Source organism: Pongo abelii, chromosome 14, assembly GCF_028885655.2.
Source record: "Pongo abelii isolate AG06213 chromosome 14, NHGRI_mPonAbe1-v2.0_pri, whole genome shotgun sequence".
Lineage (NCBI taxonomy): Eukaryota > Metazoa > Chordata > Mammalia > Primates > Hominidae > Pongo > Pongo abelii.
This window is the reverse complement of record NC_071999.2, coordinates 87,896,326-87,916,729: the sequence shown is the minus strand read 5'-3', so window position 1 is coordinate 87,916,729 and position 20,404 is coordinate 87,896,326.

The following is a 20,404-nucleotide window of genomic DNA, read 5'->3' as shown; positions in this document are numbered from 1 at the left end:
AGCCAAGGTCTCGCCACTGCACTCCAGCCTGGGTGACAGAAGGAGGTTCCGTCTCATAAGAAAAATAAAAACATGTTCTCAATTTAGACAACTTTTATAAACAGTATATTTCTTCATAAATAAAGCCTTGAAAAGCAGATAGATAGATAGATAGACAGAGAGATGGACAAATATTCCTAGGAATTAAGCAGTTTATGTTCAGTGGTAGGAAGACTTTTATTCAATTTACAACTCTTTTAACATTGTTAAAATATTCTATCCCTTATTGTTGGTTAAAAAAACATACATTTTTAAAACTGGCAGGTGAAAAGATCTCAACTGTAATTATAATCTTTTATACAAAACATTCTCAGTAGAATTTATTGTATTTGTTTCTCATTATTACCATAACAAATTACTACAAACTTAGTGGCTTAAAACCACACTGATGTCTTACTGTTCTGGATGTTTAGAAATCTAAAATGGGTGTCCTGGGTCGAAAACACAGTGGTGGCCTATTTCCTCCTGAAGACTCTAGAACAGTGCAGACTCTTCTCTTTCCTTTTCCAGCTTCTAGAGGCTGTCTGCATTTCTTAGCTTGTGTGGTCCCTGCCTGCTAGAGTCCTCACATGGCATCATTTTGAAACTAGTCTCCTGCCATTCTACCTTGCGATTACAATGACCTACCCACATAATCCAGGATAACCCTTTATCTCGGGATCATTAATTTTATTAAATATGCAAAGTCCTTTTTTCATGTAAAGTAACATATTTAGAGGTTCCATGGCTCAGGAGATGGCTATCTTGGGCAGGGTTCGTGATTCTGTCTATAACATCTGTTTTCTAAGACTATCAGGAATAGAAGACACAATTGAAATGCAGCTGAAAAATACACTGAGAGCACTCAAATATATTTTATTTGATTCAGTAGGTTTGTATTTAGTTCAACTCCCCCAATATCTTGAGTATTGTATTATACCAGGCCCAGCTGTATCAATAATTTTATATATTAATAAAAAAAAGACACAATTCATTCTGACACACTGCAAAGAGTATTTCAGACTACTGAATATTCTAAGATAAATTCTAATTCCTGAGTAGGAAGTCCAGGTAGACTGAAATTATATGCCATTATATGCAATTTATATTATTATTTTATTTAAGGCCTACGTTTGGTTCTTCCGTGAGGTCTTAGTTACCTAATCACCCTTGGTCTTCTAGGTTGTCTTCTCTCTTTTGACTTCACAATTCACTTTCTTTTATATCCTCCAGTGCATTGCATTTATTTGTTGATTTAAGTAGTCATTCCTCCCACTGATTGAGTGGCCCTGGAAGCAGAATCAACATTATATTTATCTTTGTTATGCCTGTGACTTGCAGAATCAACATTATATTTATCTTTGTTATGCCTGTGACTTGCACAGGCACTAGAAGCAAATGAAATGTGCTCAATAAATAGGTATAGTTCATTAAGCAAATAACTAAATAGAGATGATTAAATTACTAAATGAATAATTAAGGACAAACATATATTGCAATGCTTATTTTAAACATACTCAGCATTTAAATATGAACATCATACTTCTGCCTATTTTTTTCAGTTTCTCTGCTTTTACTATGAAGGCAGTCACAGCAGGAGTGTTGCATTTGGTGCTTTAGTCTCTTCAGGTGATCATAAATGTAGTAGCTTTATGGAAAAGCAGTTGGCTCTGTATTTCCTGGAGTCACTCTCAGAGCTTTCACCTAGGGATATATTCTTGAAGAATGATTTTCGTGTCAACTATTATATTCTACAGCACTTTGCAGTAAGTGACTCTGGGCTGATTCCCTTTGTTCTCTAAGAATCAAGTTTAAAATAATCCATTATAACCAGACAGCATTTGTGTTATTTAAATATCTGCAGACAGTCAAAAACTATTTCTATTCTATCATGCCATTTTTGTTCATTTAATGATTGCCAGAATTTCTCTGAGATCCCTGGGGGAAAATAATTTAAAAATTTTCTCTTAGTCTTTGCTACTGAATTAGAAATAAAAGATTTTTAAATGATATAAATTAAACATAGAAGTCAATTTGTAATTTAACAATAAGCATGCAATATTAAAATATGCAATTTCTAGAGAAATATATATTTATAAATTATGGCATTTTCTGGCTGCCAATGAAACCAGCTTTGTTTTTACCTGGTTATGTCATCTCTCTTATCTTCTTACCTAGTTGGCTTCTGATATTAAGGATTGTACAGCTGTCAAACAGGAAAGTTAATTTCCTGTATCTCATCATGGCTTGACAGTAGTTTTAGTTACTCACAGAGAGTCAGAAATGGGAGTGCAAAAGAAAGAGAAAATTGTTTGGACTTTATGCATTGTATTTAAATAAATAAACACCTCATTAATAGTTCAAAAAAAAGGAGGAGATGCCTATTTATTTTTTTTTCCCACTCTAGGGTATTTATAAACATATATCAGCAAGAGGATTGTTTGTTTCTCACAAACTTTACAGGGAGGGAATTCTTAGTTTAGTTTAGTCAGATTATTTACACAAATAATAGTCACGTAGTAAGAATATGTAACATTATGTGAGTGCCACCAAAGATCCCTTAGAAAATAGTTCCTTTTATTATTAACGATTCACCACTTTCTGACTTATATTGCGCAAATCCCCTCTGAGTCCCCAATATGTTGAATTTCAAGACAAACCCAAGACATCATTCAAATTATTTTTTCTTAATGTACTTAAAAAAGAACATGGTTCTTCTTTGCTTTGGCATAAAAACTGGACAATATAACTGCCTCACAGGGCCACTTCATGCATAACTTCAGTGAGCACATTCCTTTGAATGCTGAATTGGCATAAAAACAAGTTGGGCCCTTTTCAGCATGTCAACACTGCCTACACATGGCTCACATTAAGGGACTTATTTAAGATTAAGGGACTCCTTCAGAAAAATCAAGGCTCAGTTTACAAATTTGGTATTACGCCAACCTTAACTTTCAAGTGACTCCAAGAAATTTTGCAGCCACCAGTTTTGCTGTTTATTAATTTCTCAGAATTCTAGAAGCATAATGAATTTGGATTCTTAACCGTTGGTTTATTTGTGTTCTACTAAATTTAAGTAATCAGAAAACAAATAGTCTGCCCCTGTTGTTACAACAAGGCATTGGTTTTCTCTAAGTCTAACACATTTGTGATAAGAGGTGGAGGATGATGCCATAGATGCCTGGATACCAGGATCTTTATATGATACCCGTTTATATGACTTAAGTTTTGAGGTAACCCCCGAGTGCTATTGCCTCCTTGTCTCCTACTTGATCCCATTACTTATTCCTTTCTTGAAGTTTCTTAGTTATTTTCACCTGCGTACATTTCCAGAAAACCTGCAATTTAAAATGCTGTCTAAGCAGAGTTGGTTAGCATCAACCACTCTCTGAGTTATGCTGTTTTGATTTGGATTATATTTAATTCATGGAATAATTGAGAAATAATTGATATTATGGAGTTATCCAATTTATTGACTTTTCATAGGGCTTTTCATAATTCAAATTTCCTGTCTGTAAATTGCGTTGTTTTTAAAATTTATTTATTTTTGTCCATTTGCTTTTTTTCTAAATTTCTCTTAGAGACCATTTGATAGGTATATCTCTTGATATATATTTTGTTGGTATTGAAAATATGATTTAACTACAATAATTGGTATATAGGTATGTCATTAACTTTTATAATCAGCTTGCAGAATAGCTTTTTAAAAAGATAAATACGTGTATTTTGCATTTGCTTTTCTTTGGTTTTCTGAGGGCATGGTAACATCACAAACAAATTATGTAGCCGTATCTTTAAATTTTGTTTTTTTCAGAAACAAAACATTTTAAAAACATTTTTTCACTAGAAATTATTCTATATGATATGCTGTAGTAAAATAAAGCATTTTCAACTATAAATTTTTATTTTATTTATTAATGTTATTACCTTTATCTGATATTGGAGATTAAAATATGCATATGCATGCTTTACAACTTCTTTCTTCTCCCTTTGATTGTTAGTTAATAATTTTTTCTAGAAGTTGTTAAAAAGGAAAATCTCTTGTTTTGCTGCTGGAATTGCCCCTGCAGTGGGTTGGATTGAGTCACCATTACTGCTAAAGAAGGATTCTAAAATCTGTAAATGAGGGGAATACTTAAAAACTCAATTTTAGCTGCACATCTAAGGTATGCTTTCTACTCCACATGTACTATCAGAACCAGAATTTGATTCTTATCTAACAACTATATTTGTTTTTCCTATAAATTAGAATGCTTAGAAGAAAAGTTATGAAAACAACTTTGTAGAGGCCCATATTCTACTGTGATATAGCTAGGGCCTTTTGTGAGTTGACTAAGTCTTTTGCAGAGAATACATTTGAGGACAAATGCAACATGTAGGAAGACTGAAGCTTCTTCTTTTATGACCAATGTGGAAAGATCTACCTTGTATATGAACAATAAACCATTGTAGTTTTCATCTTGACCAATCAATCACTGATACAGGAAAGCAAGTGGCAAGTTTATGGCTGTTTCTAAGGAGCACAAAATGCCTGAGTTTTTTAAATGAAATCCCTCTATATTTATTTTGAGCCACCTGAGCGTGATTGCAATAGAAACAATCTTTATGCTAGATTACCAGCAAAAGGGAGTCAATGAGTCCCAGAAAGTTAGACTCCAAATGATCAGACCTTCAGGTTAACAGTTTGTTAGGATTTGGTGAGTGAAATAACACTCTTCTACTTATCTATGATCCATACCAAGGTCTCCAGACTTGGGAACCATGAGAGCAAATGTTCAATATTCTATACAGGACTTGTTTTTAAGTTCAACTATAGTATTTAACCACCCTGTTTTTTTGTTTTGTTTTGTTTTGTTTTGTTTTCTAGATGGAATTTCGCTCTTGTTGCCCAGGCTGGAGTGCAATGGTGCGATCTCAGCTCACCACAACCTCTGCCTCTGGGTTCAAGCAGTTGTCCTGCCTCAGCCTCTCTAGTATCTGGGATTACAGGCATGCAGCACCACACCCAGCTAATTTTGTACTTTTAGGAGAGACAGGGTTTCTCTAGCCACCCTGTTTTTTAAATCTTATTTTGAATGTATTCAAACTCTAAAACCATAAAAAGAACTATAGAAAAGACTAGCCTCCTGAATGTGAGTTTTACAAAAGCTTCCAGATTTACTCCTTAACACACAGTCTAATAAGAATCTGTTTTTGTTAATCATATAAGTAATGATCATGACTTAGGTATTCATATGCCAAGATCCTGGCTATAATTATAAATAAATACCTCCCATTTAAAAAATTATAGCTAATATGTAATATATAAGCATTAAGGACATCAATACTAAAACTAAAACTACTATCTTAAAAATGTTTTCAATGTCCCTTTCTGATCAACTGGAATACCTTGTTTTATTGTACTTTGCTTTATTGAACTTTGCAGATATTGCGTTTTTTACAAATTGAAGGTTTGTGGCAACCTGGTGATTGGCAAATCTGTTGGAACTATTTTTCCCACATTATGTGCTCACTTCATGATTTTGTGTCACATTTTGGTAATTCTCACAATATTTCAAACTTTTTCATTATTATGGTATTTTTATGGTGTTCTGTGATCACTGATCTTTGGTGGCATTATTGTGATTGTTTGGGGAGCTACAAACCTCCAGCCATATGACTGTGAACTTCACCAATAAATGTGGTGTGTGTTCTCACTGCTCTGCTGGCCAGCCATTCCCCCACCTCTCTCCCACTTCTTGAGCCTTTCTATTTCCTGAGATGAACAATATTAAAATTGGGCCAATTAATAATCGTACAGCACACTCTAAGTCTTCAAGTGAGAAAATACACAACAATATTGAAGTTGGACTGGTTAATAACCCTACAATGGCCTCTAACTCTTCAAGTGAAAAGAAAAGTCACATGCTTCTCATTTTAAATCAAAAGCTAGAAATGATTAAGTTCAGTGAGGAAGACATGCAGAAAACAGGCAGGCTGAAAGCTAGGTCTCTTGTACCAAAAAACCCAGCTGTTAATGCCAACAGACAGTTTTTAAAAAACAATAATAAATAAAAGAGTTATACCAGTGAACACATAAATGAAAAGAAAGGGAAACAGCATTATTGCTGATATAGAGAAAGATTTAGTGGGTCTAGATAAAATATCCTACCAGCCACATCATTCCCTGAAGCCAAATCCTAATCCAGACAAAAGCCCTAACTCTTTTTAATTCTGGAGAGAAAGCTGAGGAATCTGCAGAAGAAAAGTTTTAATCTAGCAGATGTTTGCTCATAAAGTTTCAGAAGAGAAATCATTGCCGTAACATAAAAGTGTAATGTGAAGCAGCAAGTGCTGATGTAGAAGCTGCAGCAAGTTATGCAGAAGATCTAGTGAAGATAATTGATGAAAGTGTCTATGCTAAACAGCAGATTTTCAGTGTAGACAAGACAGCCTTCTATTGGAAAATGATTTCTTCTAATGCCCTCATAGCTAGAGAGAAGAAGTCAACGCCTGGCAACAAAACTTCAAAAACCAGGATGACTCTCTTGCTAGGGGCTAATGCAGCTGGTGACTTTCAGTTGAAGCCAGTACTCACTTACCATCCTGAAAAATTCTAGGGCCCTTAAGAATTATGCTAAATCTACTCTGCCTGTGCTCTGTAAATGGAACAATAATGGCCCAAATGGAAGAAAAATGGCCCAGATAATGCCACATCTGTTTATATCATAGTTTACTGAACATTTTAAGCCCACTGTTGAGACCTACTGCTCAGAACATGAAAAGATCCCATTGAAAATATTACTGATCAATGGCAATATACTTAGTAATCCAAGAACTCAAATTAAAATGTTCAAGAGGTTGCATTTAGAACACTCATGATTCATGAAAGACGGCCAAAATATGAACAGGAATTTGCAGAGTGGATGACTGTAGAGTTCAAAACTTCAGTGAAGGAAGTAACTCCAGATGTAGTGGAAATAACAAGAGAACTAGAAATAACAAGAGAACTAGAGCCTGAAGATGTGACTACATTGCTGTAATTTTATGATAAAACTTTAACACAAGGATTTGCTTCTTATAAATTAGTAAAAAAGTGGTTTCTTGAGATGGGATCTACCCTTGGTGAAGATACTCTTAACATTGTGGAAATGACAACAAAGGATTGAGGATATTACATAAACTTAATTGATCAACCTGGCTTGAGAAGATGGATGCCAATTTTGAAAGAAGTTATGTGGGTAAAATGCTATGAAACAGTAACACATGCTAGATAAATCTTTCATGAAAGGAAGAGTCAATTGCTGTCCCAAATATTATTGTCTTATATTCAGAAATTGCCACAGCCATCCTTACCTTCAGCACCACCACCCTTATCAGTCAGCAGCCGTCAACCTCAAGGCAAGACACTCTACCAGCAGAATGATTAGGTTAAATGAAGACTCAGATGATCATTAGCCTTTTTTAGCAATAACGTATTTTTTAATTAAGACATGTACATCATTTTAGACATTATGCTATTGCTCAGTTAATATACTTCAGAATACTATAAAGACACATTTGTACACATTAGAAAACTGAAAAATTTGTATACCTACTTTATTGCAATCTTCACTTTATTGTAGTTGTCTGAAATTGAACTCAGCATCTCTGAGATATGTCTGTACTATGATATCTAGCTAAGAATCTTCACATTTAAATTTCCTAAGTATAAATTTGATATCACTTAATTTCATGTTTTTGGTATACACTTGTTTTTATTCTTTCATTAAGATAGAGTCTGTCCTTATAGACTAAAACTTTAAAAGAATCTTTTTCTATTAATATTTATCTAGGAAGTAAAGTAAAACACTTACTTGCTAGCAGCCTAAAAATTAATTCTTAACCTTTAAGTTTATTTTTATCACTAAGGAGTACTGTGATTTAAAAGATATGAAAAATTATCCCAATTGACAGAGAATTGCTTTTATCACTTATCCCAATCTTAAGAGTTTTCATGATGACAAGCATAGGAAAGCAATCTATATATTTAGTATAAATGGTGTGTCACTTGATCTTTCTGCTAGAAAATGTTAAACTGTGTGATTACTGCATTATGCATATTCAACCTCTGAAAATTTTTAGATTAAATATTGTTTCAGAAGACAGAACAGAATGAAAATTAAACATTTATAAAGCAGGAATCAAGACAAGCAGATGCATATTATGCTGAAGCTTAATGTTTAACTATACCACTAGTGGAAGGACTAACATAGAAAAAGCAACAGGAAGAAAAAAATCTAGGGAAAATATTTTAAAATAAACATGGTTCAACTATGTAATAAGTGGCACTTTCATGTTAAAGTACATGATATTTTAAAGTGAATAATTTTAATGTGAGCTGTACAGATAGAAAGCAAATTTGTATTCCTCCCTTAGTTGATTCAAATGAACACTAACAAACACACTTTAAACAATATTTAGCAGGATCCATGACTCATAACTTCTTTCTTATTTTATCTATGTGAGGCAAATTTATTGTGTCATTTGGCCTGCAGTGATATTTAAGCCCTGTACTGATTGTCACATGACAAAATAATAAATGAAGTCTGGTCTTTTGACACAAGTTGTATTTTTTATGTGTGTTTGTCTGTAATCTCTTGTATAGGTAAATAATATTTATTTAACTACATCAAGGCCATTGGGCTTTTTCAGACGTATGGACACAGCAGCAATATGCAGTAAACCATGGTTGATTTAAGGTACTTCAAATATATATGGAGAATGTTTTAGCTACTGCTCTGTCAACTATTATCCTTCCTGACAGTTGAAGTGGGAGAAGAATTGCTCTTGGGTATTACTTTCTTGATTCATAAAAGGATAGTTAGAAGTTTCTGCAAGACTGGTAGCATAGAAAAAGACAGAAGATATGTTTGTGTGATAGATCAGGGATTTGATTCTTTAAAAGAGAGAATCTAACACCTTTCTATCAGCTGAAATGGTGGTATGATGAATAATTTAATAACATCATGACTAAGACACCAATAGTGAGTGAGTTACCTATTTTCTCCTTAAATTTGACAATTCCATGCAAGTGAAAATGTAAAATACTTGCTATGAATTCATTTTGCAACCAGTATAAATGTTTGGACCTTATCTACATCTATTTTGGAGTGCTTTAATTATACTAAGTAATGTCATTGCCCTAATTGTCACATACGCAATCAGAAACTTTATATTACATTGGAAAGCAAGCAAATCTGAATGCAATAATTTGAAGCAGGACTAGATATTTTTGATCTTTTTCAAGATGCCCTTTTTAATTCTACAATTTCTCCCTTTATCATCATGATGGAGACACCTCTTCTGCCTCAAAGGATAAATACATTTCATCTGTACAGTATATTTATAAGAAAAAACTGGTAATTTTTTTCTCTATAAAGTAACTAAATTTTAAAGAGGGAGATATACAGTTAGAGGTTGCATTAGTTATTTTTTTTTAACTATCATAGCAAAGTGCAAGAAACTAGATACTTTAAAAGAACAAAAATGTCTTCTCTCACAGTTAAGGAGGCTAGAAATTTAAATTTCAATGTCAGGTATTGTCAGGACCACCTTCTCTCTAAAATCATGAGAGTTGGATTCTTCCTAGCCTCTTTTAGCTGCTAGTAGACCTAGACATTCTTTGACTTGTGCAGTACAACTCCGCTCTCTACCGCTGTCTTCTTATGATCCTCTTTCCTATGTCTGTGTCTGTGTCCATATTTCTCTTCTTACAAGGACCAGCCATTAGATTAAGTGCCTACTTTACTCCAGTTATTACCCCGTCTTAACTAATTACATCTGTCGTGACCCTATTTCTCTAGTTATTACCCCATCTTAACTGATTACATCTACAATGACAATGACCCTATTTCCAAATAAGGTCAAATTCTGAGTCACTGGATGTTTGGCCTTTGATATATCTTTTGGTGGAGATACAGTTCACGCTGAAACAAATGTGCTTCGAATGAAAGAAAAAGATAAAATAAGAATAAAGAAATACATTTTGCCAAAGATACTTTCCTAAATTTTAAATGGAAGTTTAAATTATAGCCATTTCTTTTCATAAGATTTAACAAATGTGAATTTAAAAAGATCACACTGTTTCTACATTTTTTTAAAAGCTAAAATGTTTCTATTTTAAAAGGTTCATCAGTGAGAGCAAGTTAGCCATGTCAATATCAGAAAACCTATGGTTGGGGAAATGTGTTCACATGGAATAATTCTAACTCATAGGCATCATTCTAAAGTCTAGAGAGGCATCTCACATTTAACATAGTGCTTTCAGTCTTATTTCCCTCCCTTTTGTACCTTAAATTATCTTAATATTTTCTACATTGTTTTAAACAAAATTGGTCTGTGCTGTCTCTATTTAGAGAAAACAGAACATGTTCTGTACAACATTCTAAGTTAAGCAGACCCAGGGGATCTGCAGCAGTTCTGGAAAGTGGGAACAAGATAAGGCAATGGACAGTGGTAGCTATGCAAATAGATTTCATCCCACGTTTTGAACTAATAGTACTAGTCATTTTTCCCTAGTAAACAAAGTGGGTGAATAACTAAAAAGCCTGGGCAATAATATCCCATACTTGGCTACAGATAAGTTCAAGCAGTGAAATGCAACATGATCAAATCTTAAAATAAATGTTGTCTTGATTTTAGAATGAAATTGTGGACATACCCTTTGATCAGCAACTCACTATTTTCCCCCTCCACCTCAAAAGGATACAGTTTCAGTTATGCAAGATGAATAAGTTCTAGAGATCTAATGTACGACATGAGAAATATGGTTAATAATAATTTTATTGCATACTTGACATTTGCTAAGAGTACATCTTAAGTGTTCTCACCGAAACGAAAAATGAAAAAAAGAATTGGCCAGGTGCGGTGGCTTACGCCTGTAATCCCAGCACTTTGGAAGGCTGAGGCAGGTGGATCACCTGAGGTCAGGAGTTCAAGACCAGCCTGGCCAACATGGTGAAACCCCGTCTCTACTAAAAATACAAAAATTAGCTGGGCATGGTGGCGGGCACCTGTAATCCCAGTTACTCAGGAAGGTGAGGCAGGAGAATCATTTGAACACAGGAGGTGGACATTGCAGTGAGCCGAGATCGCACCACTGCACTCCAGCCTGGGCGACAAGAACAAGACTCCGTCTAAAACAATACAAACAAAAAATTAGAAATATATACAATTATGTTTATCTAATTATAATATATATGTGTAGTTATATGTACATCACAAAACAAGTCTTAATAAATTTAAGAAGATTGAAATCATACCAAGTATCTATTCCAACTATAATGGAATGAACTAGAAACTAACAGAGAAGGAAAAATAGAAAATGCACAAACGTGGAAATTGACCCTCTTACTTTTGAACAACCACTGAAAAAAACGAAACTAGAAAACACTTCCAGACAAAGGAAAATGAAGCACAACATTCCAAAACTTATGGGATTCAGCAAAAGCAGTACTAAGAGGGATGCTTATTGTGATAAATGCCTACATTTAAAAAGGAGAAAGACCTCAACCAACAAACCTAACTTTATACCTCAAGGAGTGATTAAAAAAAAAAAAAAAAAAAAAAAACTTAGTCCAAAGTTAGCAGAAGGAACAAAATAACAACTATTAGACTATAAATAAAGTAGAAGAGAAGGATAAAGACTTAGATAATGTAGACTATATATATTCCTATATGTAATATATATTATCTATAATATAGACCTAGATAATATATTTGCAAAGCAACTATCTGACAAATAACTAGTATTTAGAGTGTATTTTAAATCTCTCAAAATTAGAGAATAGTCTGGGTGCAGTGGATCACGCCTGTAATCCCAGCACTTTGGGAGGCTGAGGTGGGTGGATCACGAGGCCAGGAGTTCGAGACCAGCCTGGCCAATATGGTGAAACCCTGTCTCTACTAAAACTACAAAAAAATTAGCCAGACATGGTGGTGCGCACCTGTAGCTCCAGGTACTTGGGAGGCTGAGCCAGAAGAATCGCTTGAACCCGGGAGGCGGAGGTTGCAGTGAGCCAAGATCGCACCACTGCACTCCGGCCTGGGCAACAGAGAGAGACTCTGTCTCAAAAATAATAATAATAATAAAAATTAGAGAATTAAAAAAATAGAAAATGGGCAAGAGACATAAACAGTCATTTCAAAATAGAAGATATATAGTTGGCAAATAAGAACACGAAATATTTTTAAACATTATTGCTCATTAGAGAAATACAAATTAAAATCAGAACAACTAAAATAAAAATAATAAAAAACGTAAAATGTTGGTTAGGAAACAGAGACATTGGATCATATTATTGGTAAAGTAAAATAGTGCTGTCATCTTGCAATACAGTTTTGGAGTTTCTTATAAAATTTCCCATGTAGCCCAGAAATTACACTCTTGTTTATACCGAATGAATGAAATTTATGTTCACACAAAACCTGTATGCAAATTCTTGTAGCAGCTTGATTGTTAGTAGTCCCAAACTGTAAACAATCCAGACGTTGTTTGAACAGTGAATGGTAAAGGAAACTGTGGTACTTCACACCATGGAATATTATTTAGCAATAAGAAGGAACGAACTATTGCTAATACACAGAAACTAGGATGAATCTGAATAATTTACGCTGAGTGAAAAAAAAAGTCAAAAAATTACATACAAAAATTACATGTTACACTGATGTGATATTTTTGAGATAACAAAATTATAGAAATAGAGAACAGATCAGTGGTTGTCGAGTTAGGTATGAGATATGGGAGGGTATTAGAAGGAGGTGGTAGGGTTATAAGTATTAATAGTAGGGATCTGCATAATGACAGTACTATTCTTTCTTGACTGCTGCAGTGGATACAGAAACAACACGTGCTCCAATAGCATAGAAATGAATACACAAACATACACACCTCATACACAAATGAATACAAGTAAAACTGGCAGATCTGAATAATGAATTGCATCAATGTCAATATCCCGGTTGTGACATTATAGTATAATTTTGCAAAAGGTTAGCATTAGTGATAACTAGGTAAAGCTTATAAAAGATCTCTTATTTCTGACAATGTCATGTGAATCTACAAATACATCTAAAATTACAACAACAACATTTAAAAATTATGTTTGTAGAAATATTTTGAGGTTTAATTTAATGCTATTTTCTTTCATAGAAGACTTTAAATCTTTTCTCAGCTATTTGCCAATTTGCACTAGACGTCTGGGAACACTTCAAACCAGTAAGGCATTGAGGTGATTTGGAATGGAGCAAACTGTCTAAAACAGCCTGTGAATTTTTAGTTTCCCTGTGTCTTAGGGTGCAACCCTTTGCCTTTCTATTCTGAAACAAGAAGATTATGCTAGTGACCCTTCTTTTGGTGGGCCCTGGATTTCAACAACTGTCCCTCTAGCCCAGTGGCTGGAATAAGCAGGAGATGGGGAAACTGGGGGCAGAGGGTGTGGGAGTTGGATGTGAGGGCTGAGGGGTTTTCATACTTCTCCTCTACAACCCCAAGAAAATTTTGACTATGCCTGGAGACAATTTGATTGGTTGTCACAATTGGGAGAATGTTGCCGTAATCTAATGGGTAGAGGCTAGGAGTACTGCTAATCATCATACAAATCACAAGGCATCCCCCCCGGTCAACAAAGAATTATCTAGTCCAAAATGTAAATAGCAATGAGGCTTAGAAATCCTGCACTAGCCTCAGAAGGCTGACCTAAGCGACCTCAGCTTTTCAGCCATATACTGTATAATTTGACAAAGTCATGAGGGTATAAACCACTCCCAAATTTGGCCTTATCTGCCTATATTCCATCATCTCCTAACTCCTGGTTAGATAATTTTTCACTGTCTTGTTAACTCCCTCTGATGCTTCCAAGCAGATGAGACCTATCTACTTTTGTTTTCCTTTTATTCCAGTTTCTAATTTTTCTCTTTCCTTGTTAATTCTACACAAACTATTGTGCCATCATGAGAAGTCTAAATCCTTTAATACATTTTTTAAATTTTTAGGTCCATTTAATACTTTATCAAGCATACTCATTTGGGATGCTCATTTTTATGCAGTTCTTTTCACTAAAAATATTTTAAAGCTTGCCTTTTAAAAAAAATACAAATATTTAATATATGGTGTTTATGCCTAGTATCTATAGATCTATATAGCCCTGGTTAATCTGTTATAGTATTTTTATTTTTTTCTGCTGATCCCCACCTACTGCTACTTTTTCTTTGAGTACATTTTTTATTGAAAACTGCTTACTTATTTATTATTTATAAAAACTCCTGGGGTTCAAAAATAAAGTTACTTTTTTCCAAGAATTACAAGCTTTAATTGAAGTCTATGGACACTACTCTTCTACAGCACTGTAAGTAAAATGTTAGAAGGAAGCTCAGAAAGATGTTACGTAGATTTTAGGCTGAACACAGTGACCTTTTAATTGCTATAATGCAGTCCAAGTGCAATAAAAACCACATATATGTATAGATATGTACATGTACACATAATATACATGTATATAAAAGGTACATTTGATCACATTGCTTTTAACATTTTGGGATATTTTATTTACATAATTTAATATCAACTAGAGATAAATTTGAGATTATACCTTCCTAAAAACAGTTCTTTAGACACTCCAAGAAATGGAAAAATAAGAATGACAAATAAATTATGGTCAGGAGTTTATCTTCTTTCAAATGCAGCAATTCTGCCTTAAAAAAAAAAACTGCATCAAGGTGTATACATCGTATAATGTCACTCTGTAAAAATTGGAAAATCCTGTTGGAAAATCAATCACAGCATCATTTCCTTTTGAGCCTGGACACAACCCGAAAATCATTCAAAACATAGCAAAAAAGGCCATTACCAACAGATCATAATATACATATAAAATGAAACCATTTCCTTTGTTTAAAGTATTTTCAATTTTTTCTGTTTAAACTGACTGATAAAGAATGTTTCAGAAAAGAGTAAAGCAAAAAGACCACAAAGTTATAAGAATAGTTTATGAAAATAAAATTACTATGAGGTACCGTCTTTTGATTTGTTTTAAATAATTAGGAAACATCTCAATGTTAATTGTTTTATTTAACAAAAAAGAGCATACAAATAATAAAATCATATATAAACATGTATGCTTATATTTGCTATTTATATTTTTAACAAATATTGGATATGTTGAATTAACTCTCCCTAGAAAATTATAATGTTTTAAAAACATAACTTAAGGTTTGATGAAAGTAGAGTTTTTAATCTTATGGGAATTATGAATATTTTTATGCTGAAGCCTTTGTGGTTAAGAAATCTTGATGATAATATTACTTGTGAAAAACAATGAATACTGTTTTAGCCTTTTGTGTTTATAAACACGTATATATTAAATAATTACACTAATAAATAACATAAATGAGTGCATGGATTAATAGAAAAGTAGAATTGTATGCCTGAGTCAATTTAGGAGATAATTTTATACACTAGTATCATAAATATTTGTGTAAAGTAGCACAGGTTCTCTGTGAGTGCAGATAGCTCTTCAACACACTGATTTCATTTCCTTTGGATGTATATATTCAGGAGTGGGACTGCTGGATCATAATTTTTAATTAAAAAATTAAAAGTTCTTTTTTTAATTTTTTGAGGAGCCTCCATATTGTTTTTCAGAATGGCCGTACTAACTTAGATTCCCACCAACAGTCCTGTTTTCTCCACATCCTTAGCAACACTTGTTATCTTTCATCATTAGATAATAGTAATTCTATCAGGTGTGAGGTAATACCTCATTGTGGTTTTAATGTTCATTTCCCTGATGATTAATGGTATCAAGCATTTTTATTTAACATATACCTGTTGGCCATTTGTGTGTCCTCTTTTGAGAAATGTTTACTCAGGTAATGTGTCCATTTTTAAATCAGATTGTTTTTCTACCATTGACTGGCTTGAGTTTTTGTATATTTTGTATCTTAACCCCTTATTGGATATATATATATAGAGAGAGAGATAGAGATATATATATATATAGTTTGCAAATATATTCTCCCAACCAAAGATTCTATCTTTTGCTTTGTGGAAGCTTTTAGTTTGCTGTAACCTCAAACTCTTCTTCTTTTACTGTGGAAGTTGTAGCTAAGAGGATCCCTTTTGGCATTTGGTCTGGATTGCAGCCTGATCAAGGTAGTGCTGGCAATGTTGTCTAATGGTAGTGCTGGCAATGTTGTCTAATGATGGGTCAAACTAGTCAAACTAGTTTGGTCAAACTAGTGATGCCTGAGCAGAGGCTTATGTAGAGGGACTTGCACTCTGGGATCTGGGCAAAAATAGCGCTGGTGCCTGGGGAGCAGGCATACCACTGCCCCATTGGTAGCTTGTGAAACAGCTAGGAGGCCAAGAACAGGAGTACATGCTTGCACAGATTCACAGTGGCTCTGGGGCTGGGGCAGGGCCTAGCTCTCTATGAAGGCTAAGCTGGTGTCTGGAGCACAGGAATGAATTTTGCTCTGGGGCTCAGAATGTGAAACAGCTCATCGTGGTGAGGATTCTGGTGTCTGAGATATAGTGCAGCCACAAAGTCCAGGTCTGAAGTGTGAGCACTCAGGAAGTGGCCACAGCTTGGGTGTCGGGGCACATGTGTGGTTGGGAGAGATGGTGGCTCCATTTCCCTAGCAGTTCAATAGCAGCTGCTTCTTCCAGGGAAGGGAGCGTTTAGTCACATCTTTTGTGGGGTTCTCCAGCAGGAATTTGGCCATTGGTTACCTCAGTGGAAAAAGATCCCAGTGTCCTGGACCAAGCAGTTTGCCTGGAACCAGGGTGGTTTCCACTTTCTGCTGATGCCAATAAATTCTGCCTTCTTTTTTCCTACTTCTCTCCTAGACTATCAGGTATGCTGATCTCACCAGTGATCCTTTCTATATGGATAGTCTCAATTTTTTTGCTTCATTATATTGCTGCAGATCCTTTAATGGGGCCCTCTTTGCATTATTTTGATTTCTGGATAGCTGTTTCTATTTATTTATTTATTTATTTATTTATTTATTTATTTAGAGATGGAGTCTCGCTCTGTCGCCCAGGCTGGAGTGCAGTGGCGCCATCTCGGCCCACTGCAAGCTCCGCCTCCTGGGTTCATACCATTCTCCTGTCTCAGCCTCCAGAGTAGCTGGGACTACAGGCGCCCGCCACCACACCTGGCTAATTTTTTTGTATTTTTAGTGGAGACAGAGTTTCACGGTGTTAGCCAGGATGGTCTAGATCTCCTGACCTTGCGATCCTCCTGCTTAGGCCTCCCAAAGTGCTGGGATTATAGGTGTGAGCCACCACACCTGGCTAGCTGTTTCTATTTTTAATGGTGGGGCTGAAGAATGGTATCTCCTACTCTGCTCTATTGGTAGCATCACTCTCATGATGTTTTGATATACATATATATTGTGAAATGATGAAATCAAGCTATTATATACTTAATTAACAGATCTTTATATACATATTATGTACTGGTATGGAGAGAATATTTAAGTAATTTTCATGTATGTAATATTTTATTATTGACTATAGCCACGATGCTGTTCAATAGATCTCCATAACTTTAAATAATAAAGTTCTCAAAGCTTTATACACATACATTTCTTTCTCATGTTCATGCTTAGAACATTTATTGTTTCACAGTAAATTTGTCTGTGTAATTTTACTTGAATGAAGAGTTTTGCTTTTGAAAATATAAAATGACCACTTTTTTCAGTTATCAAAAATCAGTTCACGTTTGACCAAAAAAAATTGTGATTTTAGGTAATAAATCTGTATATCACAAAACTTTTTGAAATTAAGAAGTATTCAGCTTTCCTTATCAGTTATTTAAAACATACACAATAATTAATGCCACTTGTTAAAATTTTTAAATACATTAATAAGGTAATATATCTAATTAATATTAAAATATTTTGTCTAACCATCGAATATAATATCCAGAAGAAACATCAGGTTTGACAAATCAAACATATTGTCACATAGGTCCAACATTTTCTTCCTTTGTTTAACTAATATTACCATAAAAAGAAATATGTTTCAGATCATTGATTTGTTTAGTTACTATTTTGAATTAGTATGCTATTAAATTGTAGTTTCCAAAAAACTAATAATTTTAATATGTACAGTCAAGCACCACATACCCACGTTTTTATCAATGATGCACCACATATAAGTCTCTGCTCCCATAAGATTATAATGGAACTGAAAAATTTCTATTGCCTGGTGACATTGTAGCTGCATTAGGTCATAGTGCAACACATTACTCCTGTGTTTGTGGTGATGATGTAAATGAACCTACTGTGCCACCAGTCTTATAAAGGTATAGCACATACAATTATGTGCAGTATATAATATTTAATAATGATAACTATGTTACTGGTTTATGTATTTATTATACTGTACATTTTATTGTTATTTTGAGTGTGCTCTTTCTATTTATAGATGTTAACTATAAAACCTCCCCAGGCATGTCCTTCAAGAGGTATTCCAGAAGTCATTGTTGTCATAGAGATGACTACTCCATGTGTGGTATTGCCTCTGGAGATGCAGAGGTAGAAGACAGGGATATTGGTGATCCTAACACTGTGTAGGCCTAAGCTAATATTTGTGTTTCTGTCTTACTTTTTAACAAAAATTTTAAAAAGTAAAATAATTAATGAATTAATTAAAGAATAGAAAAAAGTCAATACAGTAAGAATATAAGGAAAGAAAATACATTTGTACAGCACCGCAATTGTGTGTTTTAAGCTAAGTGTTATAACAAAGGAATAAAATAGTAAAAAAAATTTAGCGAGAGAGTAAAAAAGTTGTAGTAAGATTAATGTACTGCTGAAAAAGGAAAAAATATTTTTAAAAATCTAGTATAGTTTAAGGGCACCATGTTTTTGTTTTTTAACTTTTATTTTAGGTTTAGGGCACATTTGCAAGATTGTTATATAGATAAAGTACGTGTCATGGGGATTTGGTATATAGATATTTTAGTCACGCTGATAATAAGCATAGTACTCAATAGGTATTTTTTAAAACCTTCTTTCTCCTCCCATTCTCCACCCTCAAATAGGTTTTTCATTTTTGCCTTAGATCACTTAGGATAATGGTCTATAGCTCCATCCATGTTGCTGCAAAGGACATGCTCTCATTCTTTTTAATGACTGCATAGTAGTTCATGTTGTATATGTACCAGATTTTTTTTATTCAGTCTGCCATTGATGAGCATTTAGGTTGATTCTATGTCTTTGCTGTTATGAATAGTGCTGCAATAAACATATACATGCATATGTCTTTATGGTAGAAATAATTATATTCCTTTGGGTATATACCCAGTACTGGCATTGCTGGGTCAAAAGGTAGTTCTAAGTTCTTTGAGAAATCACCACACTGCTTTCCACAATGGCCGAACTAATTTACACTCCCACCAGCAGTATAAAAGCATTCCCTCTCCTCTGCAACCACTCCAGCATCTATTAGTGTTTGACTTTTTAATGACGGCCATTCTAACTGGTATGAGATGGTATCTCATTGTGGTTTCGATTTGCTTTTCTCTGATTATTGGTGATATTGAGCATTTTTTTCATATACTTTTTGGCCACATGTATGTCTTCTTTTGAAAAGTGTCTGTTTTTTAATGGGGTTGTTTTTTTGTCTGTAAATTTAAGTCCCTTATAGATTCTGGATAACTAAACCTTCATCAGATGTATAGTTTGCAAGTATTTTCTCCCATTCTCTGGGTTGTCTGTTTACTCTGCTAATGTTTTCATTTTTCTTTTTTTTCCCTGCAGAAACTCTTTAGTTTAATTAGGCCCCAGTTGTCAATTTTTGTTTTTGTTGCAATTGTTTTTGGCGTCACCATGAAATTTTTGCAAGGTCCTATGTCCAGAATGGTATTTCCTAAGTTTTCTTTCAGGGTTTTTATAGTTCTGTATTTATATTATATTTAAGTATTTAATCCATCTTGGGTAGATTTTTGTGTATGGTATAACAAAAGGGTTCAGGTTCAATCTTCTGCATATGGTTAGCCTGTTATCCCAGCAGGATTTATTGAATAGGGAGTCCTTTCCCCATTGCTCATTTTTGTTGGCTTTCTTGAAGATCTGATGGTTGTAGGTGTGGCATTATTTCTGGGCTCTCTATTCTGTTCCACAGCATGGAAGTAGCACCAAAGGACTAAGTAAACCCCATACATAGGCAGGCACAAACAAAATTACCTGATTTTTTACAAAAATGCAAGAGCAACTTAATGTAGAAAATATACTATTTCATCAAAAGGCATAGGGACAAGGGTGTATCCATATTTTTTGTAAAGACAAAGAAGCGGAGGGAGGGGAAGGTGAAGGGGAAGGGAGAAGAAGTAGTAGAAGCAGCAGTCAACCTTCT